Source organism: Dermacentor andersoni, chromosome 7 (assembly GCF_023375885.2).
Source record: "Dermacentor andersoni chromosome 7, qqDerAnde1_hic_scaffold, whole genome shotgun sequence".
Lineage (NCBI taxonomy): Eukaryota > Metazoa > Arthropoda > Arachnida > Ixodida > Ixodidae > Dermacentor > Dermacentor andersoni.
This window is the reverse complement of record NC_092820.1, coordinates 94722944-94736574: the sequence shown is the minus strand read 5'-3', so window position 1 is coordinate 94736574 and position 13631 is coordinate 94722944. Positions and strand designations below refer to the sequence as shown.

The 13631-nt window shown below is 50.1% G+C and overlaps 1 pseudogene; it reads right to left on the bottom strand.

Annotated features, from left to right (window-relative positions):
* Positions 1 to 2218: 2218 nt before the first annotated feature.
* Positions 2219 to 2349, bottom strand: LOC126534962 (U2 spliceosomal RNA; annotated as a pseudogene).
* Positions 2350 to 13631: the final 11282 nt, after the last annotated feature.

Here is a 13631-nt window from a genome sequence, read left to right as displayed (position 1 = left end):
CCGTCCACGACCGGATGCTTGATTAGTTCCATGGCATCCTGCGTCGAGAGTTCGGTGCGGAAGCCGATCATGTTGTACGTGTAAACCGGCCTCGTTGTTTTCGAGGTAGCCTGTTGAGGACGACATGTTCCATGACCTCGCCCACGCATGACGAAATCGGCCAGAGGTTCTTGATGTTCGGGGCCTTGCCAGGCTTCGGAATGAGCTCCGTGCAAGCCGTCTTCCATTCTGCAGGAACAACGCCGCTCTTCCAGGACTCGTTGGTCTTGTCGTTCAGAGAGACGATCGATGGGTCGTCGAGGCTTCTCAACATTGTGTTGGTGACTCCGACCGAACTCAGCGCATACTTGCGGTTGAGCGCGAAGGTGGCCTGTCTGACCTCAGCAAACGGAGAAGTCTTCGTCCAGGTCGGGGCGAAGAGGCCGGGCCTCGGTAGTCTGGGAGTTGGTTCGCCGGATCCCTGCCGCGCCTGACGGGCAGGTACTTCTGCATGAGTTTTGAGACGACTTCGTCGACCATGTGAGACCTGGTGGCTCCCTGAAGGTCCCGGGCCAACGTGCGATGAGCTTTGTAAACGTGAACTGAGCGATGAGCTTTGTGTTTCTGAGCACTGAGTCCCAGGAGGACTGGTCTTTCCTGACCAGTCCTCCTGGGACTCAGTGCTCAGAAACACAAACACAAAGCAACAGTCCGTGCCGGTGTTGGCATGTGTTCGAAGTTATATTCGTGGCCGCAACGTGGGCATTCAGTAGAAAGGTCTGGATTGATCCTGCTTAGTGTCGTTGTTGTGATGTATGTTTTAGTCTGCAACTGTCTCTAAGTGACGGCTTGTGCTTTTTTGAGCTTTGGGTGAGGAGGAGGAAAAATTCTTCGTCCTAACCTATGATTTGAAGTGATTACGTGGTATGACTCGAGCGGGTCTTTGTTGTGTAGGTCCCTCCAGGCTGGGTCGAAGCGAGGGGGTGGACCGCAGACGCGGAATGCGAGTTTTCGCGCCAGTTGGTGTGCCCGCTTGTTCGGATTACAGTCAGGACGTCCGGAAATGTTGCCCATGTGGGCCGGGAACCATATGTGATGTGTGGGGACATGAGGTTGTAATCTCCCGTTTCTTGGAAGAATATTTTCTTCACAACCGTAGCTGCTTTCCAATAGACCAGGGCCGCCGAGAAGGTTCTAATGACTGTTCTTGAGTCCGAGTAAATGACGGAGGCTCCTTTGCAGCTTCGAAGGACCACCGCGCTGGCCATTTCTGCTGCCTCGTGACTGAAGTTGGCAACTACCGTGGCTGCGTTGGCGAGCGAGCCATGGACGTCCACTACGGAGACCGCGTAGGCGCCTCGATTCCAATATCTGACCGCGTCAACGAAGAGGACTTGCGTTTCGTTACGTTTGATGTTGTCGAGGATTGCCTTGGCTCTCGCTTTTATCCGCCCTTCGTTGTGGGTAGGGTGTATGTTTCTTGTGATCAGATCAACTGTTATTGCCCTCTTGGCGTTTGTGCATAGTTGCGACTTCTCTGGTGGCATGAAGAGGGGCTGTATGCCTGCTTCTAGAAAGATCTCGGTGCCCGCCCTTGCGAGTGAGAGCCGACTAATTTGGGCGTTTCGCTATGCCTCAAAGAGTTCGCTTGCAGTGTTGTGTAGCCCCAGTTGGAGGAGTCGTTCCGTGCTAGTGTTTCTAGGGAGGCTTAGGACCTTTTGAATCCTGTTCTGATTAGTGTGTCGAGAAGGACAAACTTCTCCTTGTCGTCTTTTTAGTGTCCCGTGTCCACTCCTGCGCTATCCACTTTCTTGGTAGCCGCGGAAGCGTCGTTGCAAATGCCCTCGCACCATTCCTCGAGGCTGGCGGGTGCCCTGGATCTCTCGGTTTGTTTCAGAATCTTGCGAAAATGGTCCCAATCTACGCACGTGAATTCCAGGCCTGACCGTACTCTGAGACACCTTGAAGTTGATCTCGAGAATGTAGTGGTCGCTACCGAGCTCCGTGACGGTGTTCTCCTAGCCCACATCCTGCAGCCCATAGGGCAGCAGTTGTCGCCTCGAAGTGAGCTCCTTTGTTTGCGCGTCACAGTTTATGTCGGGCTTCGTCACACGGTCTGGGCGCGCGCTGATGAAAAGACGGCTTCGTGGGAAACGTCCAAAGAATGCTCATCGCCGTATTGAGACGTAACTGGGGGTACCCCGGTTGGCTTACATCCGTATCACGGCGCGTGCACAAGAATGCCTGTGCCGATCCCGGATATAGTGCAATACCGGGTCGATACGCGGCGAAGGTGAGGCAGGCTTCAGCCACTCCGCCAACTTCCAAAAATAAGTTTAATACCATGGATTCGAATAGCACCACATAAATTCGGCGTTTTAACACACACACACACACTTAGTGTAGGAAGTTGGCCTTCATACGCTGTTTTTAATCATGTTTGATGAATAATGAGAGGGGAAAAGAGTGGCGACGGCGCCTGTGCACGTGGTCTGCACTTCTGTGGTTAAACGTCACGCGCATCGGAGGTTCCTGCGCGGCTGCAGCAGCGGTTGCGGCATAATCTCTTAAATAAATGTACACCCTTTGGGGTGTATATTTGCCACACAACGATAATCGTCATCTGTCTAGCGTACGTTTCCTTCCATGAAAACGCTGCGCTCCTACTTTCCTGTCGAGAATACTCTGTCATGCTGACAACGGGTGTACCGTTCGTGACTTGGAAGTACCGGGCTCTCCGCGTTAAAGAAATGAAATGCGGACAAGACAGATGACGATTACTGTTGTGTGACAAAAGGGTGTAATTTTGGTTAAGAGTGTGTGCATGGGAGGTGCGGAGACCGCGACGGCGCGTGTGTCGGCGTAGTGTGGTGCCGTATGAAAAAAAAAGAATGTATGATTTCATAATGTATGCAGCCTAAACAGCCTCGTTGGTAATCTGTCCCCATATGAATGTTGCCGCCCCACGATTTTTTAAATATTTTTTTTACGTTACACCGTCGCCCATGCCAATGGCGTCAAGAGCGTATACGGGCGACACTTTTTGGTGTTATCAAACTGAATTCCTCTACTTCGCGTGAAAAAAAAAACTCTGCTGTATGAGTCCCGGAAGACCCTGAGCGTGGAACAATACATACAGGAGAGCCGACTGGCCCAGAAAAAATTTTTTGCGTTGAAATAGAATACTTTTGTTCAACTACGTTATCCCGGAAAGACAACAGTGATGCTGCTTTAGTGAAGATGTCACCACCGACACGTTTATGATAAGAGATGAGCGATACACGCGGTCTTTGCAATGAAGGTTATATGTCCCATTTTTGAGCAGTATAAGAACGCAACTGCATCAGTTGCGCCGCATGACACGTTTTCGTCGCCGTAAAACTATTTTTATGCCGGATATGTTTTTGTGCTTTTTCTTTAGCACTAGCGTCGAACGACGGATCGTTATCACGCAGTTCTTCACTATCCTTGATATTGCTGCAGAAACGCCCCTATAATCACATCTTTCTTGCTCTGGCTGCAAGACGTATAGACAGACAACACAGGGATAAGATTTGTAATGTTATGTCGCAACGTAAGGCGTACTTTATTACCTCGTGTCATTAAAATAATGTACATGATGTCATTAGAACGCACATGAAAGTCAAATTACAAGATTGTGAGATAACATGCATATCGACCGAAATACATATGTCGTCGTCAAACTAAAATCCAGGGTGCATCGCGGCTATATGAGCAAGAAACCTTCATACACAACACATATTGCTATAAAATTGACTTGAGTTACAGTAGGCCATGCGAAGTTCATACATCTAATAAAGGGCTACAAGCATTTCACCATCGCGACAAGTCACTCGAATAAGAAAAAAAAATTGCCTCCAGTCTCATCCGGTCGGAAATACGCGTACAAGCGTTGTGTTTCGTCACAGAGAGCCGCTTCGTTGACCAGCGGTAGCAGTGGCTGATAACAAGCATTCAGAAACTGTAGAACGTTCTCTCCAGGAGGCGACACCCAAGCAATATCCGACATCCATAAGGGCCGTAGGGTACAACAAGGAAAGTTCCTCCGCGGCAACTTTTCTTTTTTTTCTTTGGTAACACGGAGTTCGCGCAAGTCCGTGACGGCACAAAGGAAAGCGTTGCGTCTCCGGTTCGCCGGTAACGACCGCACTGCCTAAAATTCCTTCACACCATGCGGAGCGATCAGGCCGATGTAGTTCGAGCAGTCGCACAGCCAGACCTTGTCCGCAGTAGGCAACCAAGCAGGGTCTGCATGGTCCGGCGCGTCGTCGGCCTGGAGGAGCGGCGCCCTCGGAAAGAATGCTCGCACCACGGCCTTCGTTGGGAAGCGCATGTGAACGTGCAAGACGTCCACCGCCGGGCAGACCCGCTGCAAAACGCCGACGTTGTCGGCGTCAACTACCGCGTCCTCGTCGAAGCACGCTACTGACAGGCACACTCGCTTCATCAACAGCGAAACGGGCAGGAAGAAGAACATGTTCAAGTCGATCATAGATGTGGCACTCTCCAACTTCAGCGCACGGAGCTGCGGCCAGATGGAAGCGATGGGGGTCATGTCCTGGCCCTCGAAGGCGGACCAAACACCCAAGTTGCGCAGACGCAGTTCCCGAATCGAGGGACAGCCGAGCAAGAAATTCAGGCTGCAGGCGTGAGGTAAGTCGCAAAGCGTGAGGCGCTCCAAGTGTTCCAAGCAACACAGCGGCGCCAAGGCGACGTCATCGCACGTGGTGTCGGACGGGCAGACGGCGCAGTGTTTCGCGTACCGCGCGTGCGGGAAGGAACGCACGTCCAGCTCTCGGAGCTTGAAAGACGCCCGACCGAGAAGTTGGAGGCGCTTCCTTTCACACAGTGCGCAGGCGACAAGCGACAAGGACCGGAGGTTGTCCAGACCTCCCGTGGCGAGCATGGAACTCCAGTCGAAGTCTTCGCTGAAGTGGAACGCGGACAGGTTGAGTTCGGTGAGGGCGACCAAAGACCGAACGAAGTTGCACAGGGCCGCCTGGTTGCGCCGATTGCAGCTGAACAGGTGGGCGGCTTCGTGGGTGCGCCCGAGCGTCAGAGCTTCGAGGTGGCGCCATTTGACCCTACACGACCAGTCGTTCAGCCGGGTGACCTCGTCATTTCCGCACTTCTCGATGAAGAGCGTCAGCTGGGTGTGGCTCATCGCGTCCTCGGAAGAGATCGAATCGAGATTGCGGAGCGTGACGTAGCTGAGATTTATATTTGAAAGGAATCGGAATTTAACGCTGCTGAACGTTTCTGAACACCAGCCGTAGTCGTCCAAAACATCTTCTAGCACGGCAACGTTCGTCGGTAGCAATGCGTTGGCAAGAGTGCAGTCTTCGGTGTAGGTGAAGTCGTCGAAGTCGTTGTCAGTTACCTCGCGGTAAGCTTTCACCACTGCTGTAAATTGAGAGTCGCTCGAGGCCTCGGCTTCTTTTTCCCGCTCGTGAAAGTGCAAGGACTTTAAGACGTGACAGTGCCCGAGTACCGAGAGGATGAACTTATTGTGTGCGATGGTAGAGACGACCTCGACGTACATAGTCTTCAGGTTTGGCGGCAGTACCGTGCAGTCACAATGGCCCGAACCTTCGGAACTCCTGGCTAGGAAATCGGGTACTTCGATATCCGCTGCGGTGCCTTTCAGGACTGACCAGTGCAGGCATTCCAGCTTTCGCAGTTTGTCCTTGAGAAGGAGGACCATGGTCGTGGGCCGGATGCGGCTGTGAACGCAGCGCAGCACGACGAGGTTTGTGCAGAGCGACAGTGCTTCGGCCACCCTTTCAGATTTGGCCAAGACGTAGAAGCCGATGTCTAACTCAGTGATGATGTCGGTTCTCGGCCTGACCATTACGGCCGTGAAGACGGTAGCCGGATCTTGCAGGGTGAACCGTGCGCAGCGCATCCAGGGGGCGTTGTCGACGACGTCCTTCAGGCGTCTACACAAGCTCCCCATTGTCATGCGGCAGTTCCAGTCAAGCATTTCCAGTATGGCGACCAGGACATCGTGTGGAAGGCACATAAGGGCTTCTTTTTCTTTGTGCAATGGTAGAGGTTCGCCTGGCCCGGTGAGTGCTGCGGCCTTTTGGCTTTTCTTCGATGGCTTTCGCTTTGGAGGCATATTGAAATTTCGCACCAGCTAGTTGCAGTCGGGCGCTGAAGGACTAACTGATGTACTTACAGCTGGCGCGAAGCCTTAGTGCATGCCGGAGTGATTGCACATAGCGTAGTGGCTGGTCAGTCCCGATGGCTGTTGTTGACGGTGCGGCAGCGCGGGATGGTCACTGGCCTAACAGCTCAATGGACAGCAGAATATACACGCCTGTCCATGCGGAACGGTGAGTGCGCAAAGATTCAGTCATCAAATCACGTACTGACGACACCTTGGGCGATGTTTATCTCGTTACCCCCGTAGGTAAGACGATCACGATGTGACAGCAGAAACCCGATGCGGTCGCTACCGATACGGATGGTCGACCGTCTGCCAAAGGCAGGATAGGCGAGGGAGGGGGTGGGGAGGGAAATGAATTGTAAACATATTTCGTATCTACCCGCTTCCGTCATACGCGGCAGAAATTATCAACTGGAAAAGCGTCTGCTTGAAGTATCAAAACCATATAATCACCCTTGTCATATATTGTCGAAAAACGTTCAGTGGCACCAAAGCAGGCAACGGGAAGCCAAGCTGCAACTGCAGGCATATCTTTCTCTCACTTCTGCTTTACATTTCGGCATGTAGATTTGCTGGCCGACTAGAATTATGGGATACGTGGCTGCTTACTCGTGCCACGTGGTACGTGGCGCTAAACATACCCGTTTTACTCGCACATGCATCAGTGAAATTCGCGAATGCTTCAGGTATGCACGTTTGCTGTCATTTCGAGCCCTCGCCCGGCAGCAGTCCCTGCGCCTAAGAGCGGGGATGACCAACACAACGTTGCGCTATTGCGCGTCTCCCTGGAGGTCAACTTCACTGCAGTTACAGGTCACCGGCGCCACCTCGCGCGATGCAACGCCTCATGCGACTATCGCGTGAAGAGTGCGCGACGACTGACTTATGCCGCGTGGTCCCTGCTCCGTGTCCTGAGGAGCCGACCATCACGTCAGAAGACGCGCCGAAGCGTTCTTCACTTCGCCCACGCGCGTTGGGACCGGAGAGCATTGGCCATGGCTTTTCGCCCGCAAAACTACAGAATGTAATAGCTGTGTGATACAACGCTCCTTTCTTCAATATACAGCATGTAACGGCATACGGTAACAGGGAAGTACATTTTTAAAGAACGAGAAGATATTGTGTCCGGCAGCTTGGAACGATGCAGACTAATAGCTGTCACACTTAATCGAGGGAAAAAAACCTTCAGTGGAGTTAATACAACGGATTTGTATAGCAAAGCACAAGAGCTGCTGAAGCTGGAGGAATTAAAAGCCGACGTTTATTGCACTGATTGACTCACGAGCAGACTCCCCTTAGAATATACGCGGGTATGCCTTGTGTTTTGAAACCCGTTATTTCAGCTGCCAAAGTTGTGAGGCCGCATGAGCTGAATCACCACCAGTTCCGTGAATTTCTGGAAGCGACGGAATCCGAGCTTGCAGACGTGATGTAGCGCACGGCAGTTTGCTGGCTGAGATGCGGAATGCTTTTTTTTTTCTCATTTATTTAACCTCAGACCGAATAAAGTGTTCCTTGCACTGAAGGATCGTCCGGGGCCACTGTATACTGTTTGGTTATACGAGTGGCTGTCGAAATTGGCGTTTTGCGTCAACGGGCCACATAATGAAATAAGCTCAAGGTGAAGCTGCAAGGAGAGGCACACCTCATTCGCGACCTCTGCACGGACATAAAGGGATTTAGGGCGAAACTGCAGTTTTGTGAGAAGCAGCTGCAAATTATGAGAAGCGGGAGCGTTATACTGCTAGCAGCAACGCTGTTATTCAAGGATTAGTGCGGAATACTAATATGGTAACACTTCCTGCTCTTTTGCAACAAGAGCCCTCGACAACCTGAACGCGCAGTTTTGCGAGCGATTCTCTGAGCTTTGATGTGAGGAAAGAACTGTGCAAATGCTCAAAAATCCATTCAGCTGCAATGTGCATGCACTGTCGGGTTCCTTTCAACTGGGAAGTAATTAGAAGAAAGAGAAAACCTGAAGGGCAACAACACTCACATTAGCCTCCGTCTTACGCGTTGGCGTCGGGACGCGATTCCCACGCATTAAACATAGTTCATTCTGCCTGTTGCCCTTTGCGGCATTTCACTGGCGTCACATGGCGCGCCGTTATTGCGGTATTTTCAATTCAATTTCAATTCACTTTATTTTCAACACCACATTGTTGAGGACCGCGAACAAAAAGCCTTTTATGGCTTGACAAGGTCCGCAGCCCCTTTTAACAAGCAGTGACAGAGCATAGGGTTAGGTATTACATATTAAGCTAGAATCACCTAAGTCCCAATAACACGAGTGTCAGGCATAGTGCATATGTATAATATATACATACATATATGTGTAAAATGAATTCAAGTGAAACAGAATGTATATGCAGTACATATAGCACTCACGTACAATTGAAACCGAAAGAATTAACGCTAATTACTAATGCAGATTATACATATATAAAATCAACAAATGTGTAACACAAAACATACTGCTCAAAAGTATGTGAATATGCTATACTGTAAGTATATGACTATTTTCTTCCCTCCTGAATTTATTTGGTGAGAATTCTACTCGGCATTTATCTGATGGCGCGAGTATCACACTTGACATTTCTGTTAATCGGCCGCTTCTGCTTTAATATGTTGCAAGTTGTATCCGTTCCCATTTGTGCCATTGCGATAGCGACGTACCTTATGTGTTGTAAAATGTAGTCAACGGCCACAAGTGTTTTTAGTCGCAAATTTAGAGCCTTCGTAATTGTGTTCAATTTTCGTTCCGACCTCATGCATATTGTGTTTTATGCCCTGTTTCAGTGCTGTCGTATGTTGTCATACCGTGTGTGCGATAGTCTGTAAATATTGCTAGGTACCTATACGCGCGCTGGAGTCCTTTATGCTCAATCTGCCGTGCGTCACAACTATAGTATGCGGTTATTACGCTAATTGACAGTTCCCACACAAATAACGCATCATCGCCTATCTCGGACTGTTTGCTTTAAGCCCGCTTGAAAACATGCGATGAAAGGTTTGCTCTTTAGGGCATGAGGAGTTGGTTGATTGAATGTACAGTAATGCGTTAGTGGTTCAGTCGCGATTAATTTTTCAACCGGGCTAATCGCTCTAACCACGCAAAATTAGCTTAGCATGCGACAAGAAATTGCTTGTGCGAACTTGAACATGTCGCTTGATCTAGCTATCGTCGTCTTAAGGAATTAATGATTATTGTTCATAAATAGCATACCGCAAGATATAACAGTTAAGGTTGCACGGCTGCGATCACAGAGAACAGAAAGTGAAAATGGAGCGGTGTTTCGAACGTGCAGTCACTCAAATCTTAAGTCTCATTTTATTGAAATAAGACTATACGTACAACTTACAGGAGTTGTATTTTCTATCAGCTGCTAAAACGCACACATTGTCATGAATACAATACCGTTATACACAAGACTGAGAGCAAAACAACACGAGCACGCTCTGTCGTACGCATACATTGAGCTATATTATTCCCGACAATGCCACAGCGACTGCCCTAAAGTTACAACACACACAATACTGCATGAAACTGAAACACTATATACCGGATTATATAGATTCGTTAACGCGGACTTGTAGAAAAACCGGAGTTGATGCAACGACATAGCGGCAAAACGAACGGCCATTTGCAAATAATGGTGACGCTTCATATAGAGCACCTCAACGACTTCGAAATAATTGATTGGTGTAAATAGAACAAGCAATAACAATAATAATAAAGAAACGAACGCATTGCTACCAGACACGTTCGCCATCATCGATGGTTAATATTGTTTCAACACCCGTGTACCGAGATTTAGGTGCACTGTAAGAGTTGAGGAGGACGTCGGGATGAAAACTTGGGAGGTTTATTTACATTATTTACAGTGAGAGTCAATTAACAGTGTTAAAGTAATGACGGGCCGGCAGCAACTCGGACGCTGCGGCCCAGTGGCAAGAAGCTCGAAAGAGATGAATCAAGGAATGCTCTAGGAATCCTCTCCTGCTGCTCCCGGTCTGCGTCTTTTAAGCCCTTGGGTGTCTCGAAGACACGTCACGTTCGGCCAATGGGAGAGCCCGCTCAGGTGACGCCATTTGCGGCCGATCGGCGAGCCCGCTCGGGTGTCGTCATTTTCGGCCAATGGTAGGCGCCCGTGCAATGGAGTCGCACCCGGCGAAGAGAGTCGCTGCTCGTGTGTTTGTCCGAGGGCTTTCTTCTCCCTGCGGCCTTGCCTTGCTGACTTGCAATGCGCCGTCACAAATAGATGGATGGGGGCGACGCCGCCAGGTTTTCACGGCGCATTACAGCCGTCTTGCTTCGGGACCCACTTTACCCGCCACAGTGCCAGGCTCCCGCTTCACTTTCGGGAAGAGTCAAGCAGTGAATAGCTCCACCGGCGGCACACGAAGTGGGGTCCGCCAACTTGTTTGCACGTGCCGTGCCTCAGGAATGTGGTATCCGTGCTTCTGCGCTCCTTAATTAGCTGTGGTGCGATTTGATGTGGTCTGGGGAACTCGAAGTAGGCTCAGGAAACGGTGCCGTATCTAACAGCACGTTAAAGAACCCCAGGTGGTCCAAATTTGCGGAGTCCCACACTACGGTGTGCCTCATAATCAGATAGTGGTTTTGGCACGTGAAACACCATATTTTAATGAATTAATTACGCCAGCGTTGTCAGACACCCAGTAGCTGCTGGGGCGCTGTTCCTTCTGCCCAGCAGTTGCCTGGTCGCGCCAACATGTCACATCCGCGTTTGCCCTCCGTGGAGTCCAAGCGCAACCTTGCTAAACCTTGCTATTGATGTCAATGCTTCGGGCGAAACTTTTTTTTTTTTTTTTTTGCTTGTGAGGCCCGAAATGAGGCGAGACAGCAACTTATCCCAATTAGTGTCTGGTATGAAGCAAACAAAAATATTCGTATCAGAAGCATCCCCATAACAGTGTCTTTACCCTTCCCCCTTTCAATCAAGTTTATCACCACCACCACCACCATAACAGTGCGCGATGTGCCCCCGCAACAATTTGAATGTAGGTGGTGTTGCAATCTCAGCGCTGACGCCCGTTATTGCAAATGGGTCGCAAGCCCCAAGGGTAGCGTTGGCCTGGCGGCCTGGGGCACAACTGGAAGCATCCGAAGGTCCCGGCAAAGCATGAGTCGACTGGTAACAGAACAACTTGTTCATTCTAACATCGCAAAAGAGCGGCCGGTCAGGTCGACCGAAGTGGACGTTACTCAACAGAAGAAATCGGAGCCTCTCTCTCGGCGTCCGGGGGCAGCTGCTCTTATACTCTCGGAGTTGAGGGCAAGAAGGAACGTCTCGGGATGAGACCACGTGACTCTGGGCCCGGACAGGCTGAGAGACATGTTGAGACGAGTGTAGTGACGCATCGCCGAGCCGGCGCCGATCAGACCTCCTCGCTTCACACTTGGGGAGCTCCTCTCCCCGGCTGCTGCGCTTTGACAAGCGTGGCACACACACACACACGCACACACGAAGACACGTGGCACTGAAACACGCCTGGACGCGCTTGGCGGGAAGGCGTATCGGCGGCGCTGAACGGGCCAAAATGTCCGCCGCTTTGAAGGAAGCCCCGGCGTCCGTTGCATCCGCGCCGGCTATACCGCGCGTCGTAGGCGAAACGTAACAGTGGGCTAAGCCTGACAGCAGTGCATGATGTGTGTCCTAGCACAGGTTTTATGAGACAGTATTACACAAGAGCTGACCAGACTTGAACTTGGCTTTCGCCGATGTAGGGAGGTAGAGCGATGGATGGTGCGATGGAGCAGAAATACCCGAGCGGTGTAACCACGACCTACTGTATACAGTAGGTCGTGGGTGTAACGTACTATAGGTACGACTGAGAGACTCCACCCCACTGCTCTGTGTGGGACTGGTCGTACCATAGAGACAACCGTGGCTTATATATACATATATATGAGTTAGCAAAAACTGCGATATGTTGTATAGTGATAGCTGCGGTGTATACGTCGCATGCTTACGAACAACAAACAAAAATTAGTCGTGCAGTTCATAAGTGACATTATGGACTCCGAGACAGCAGCAGAAGTGATATGGAGTGGCAGATGACCAAGACGCAGGAAGTCGCTATTCAATCTAGTTTCGCTTTACTTCTAAGCATACGGAAAACCGCCTGCCTCATGGCCAATCACCCATAGTGGGTATGCGCCACTATTTAGGATACAAGACAATTAAGACATGCGAATCTCCGTATGGTATGGTATGAAAAACTTTATTTTGGTCCTGAGGGATCAGTCTGGGACTGATGCGGGCCGCTCCCACGTCGGTACAGAGAGGCCGAGCCCCTCTGCCATCACACGGGCCCTCTGGACAGCCCTGAGTTGGTCCGCCAGCACTTCACTGTGCAGCATGCGCTGCCACCACTGTTCACCTCGAGAGCCATCACCGGCCAACGCCAAGCAGCGCCACAGCATGTGTTGTAAATAATCTCATACAGTTATCGCACTGCAATACCTCGAGTGAAGCACGAGGTCCTCAGTGTTTTTCTCGACTTCTTGCACAGAGGCTTCGCCTCTGTGCAACGCATAAGGTGCACATGTACTATCGCGTTCAGCATGAGCTGCAACATGCGACCTGTGGCCGGAGCGGCACCCTTGACCAAAAATTCCCCGGCGATTACGATACTCCGTAATGCGAAATTTGAGCGCCGCTCTTCAGGTGTTTTGATATTGCGATACATGAGGCAAAGAATTTGAGAGATATGCATGCATGTACAGTTACAGAACACTCTTCATTTTCCACAGACTCTTTCTTTAAGAAACACCCCTCTTCCAGTCGTTGATTGGCGTCAGGCACGTACCCCCCCCCTCCCCCCCGAAGTTAAGACACCTTAATACACTTTATTTAATTTCTCTTTTGTCGGTTTACGCGTTTTTATGACGAATGGTGGACGTTGTACACACATTCACATTTGTACTAGTAAAGTACCCCCCCCCCTCAGTTGCATAGAAGTTACCTTGGGTTGCCTCCCCCCCCCTTCCCGAAAAAAAATCCTGCGTACGTGCCTGATTGGCGTTAAGAAGCTTTAGCTCGCGCCCAAATCCGACGCGACCTATATTCAAATACATGTAAAACGCAGAAACACTTTTCTGAGATAACCTCTGGTCCCATTTTAATGAAATTTGTTGCATTTGAAAGAGAAAATTAAGTTCTAGTGACTGCTGAAAGCAAAATTTCGATTTAGGGCCTGAATATTGTTACAAAAATTTTAAAGATTTTGCAAGTTCGAAAAATATAGACGTACAATGTTTATAAATTAACAGCTCCGCATCAAGAACAGATATCGCGGTTCTGTAAATGGCATCCATGAGATCATTCAAAGCGGACAAATCCGATATGTCAATTTATATCTTATGTTAATCTGTTACGTTGTGTACAAGGGTTCTGCGGAAGTTGTATTTCCATATTACTGAATTTCTTCA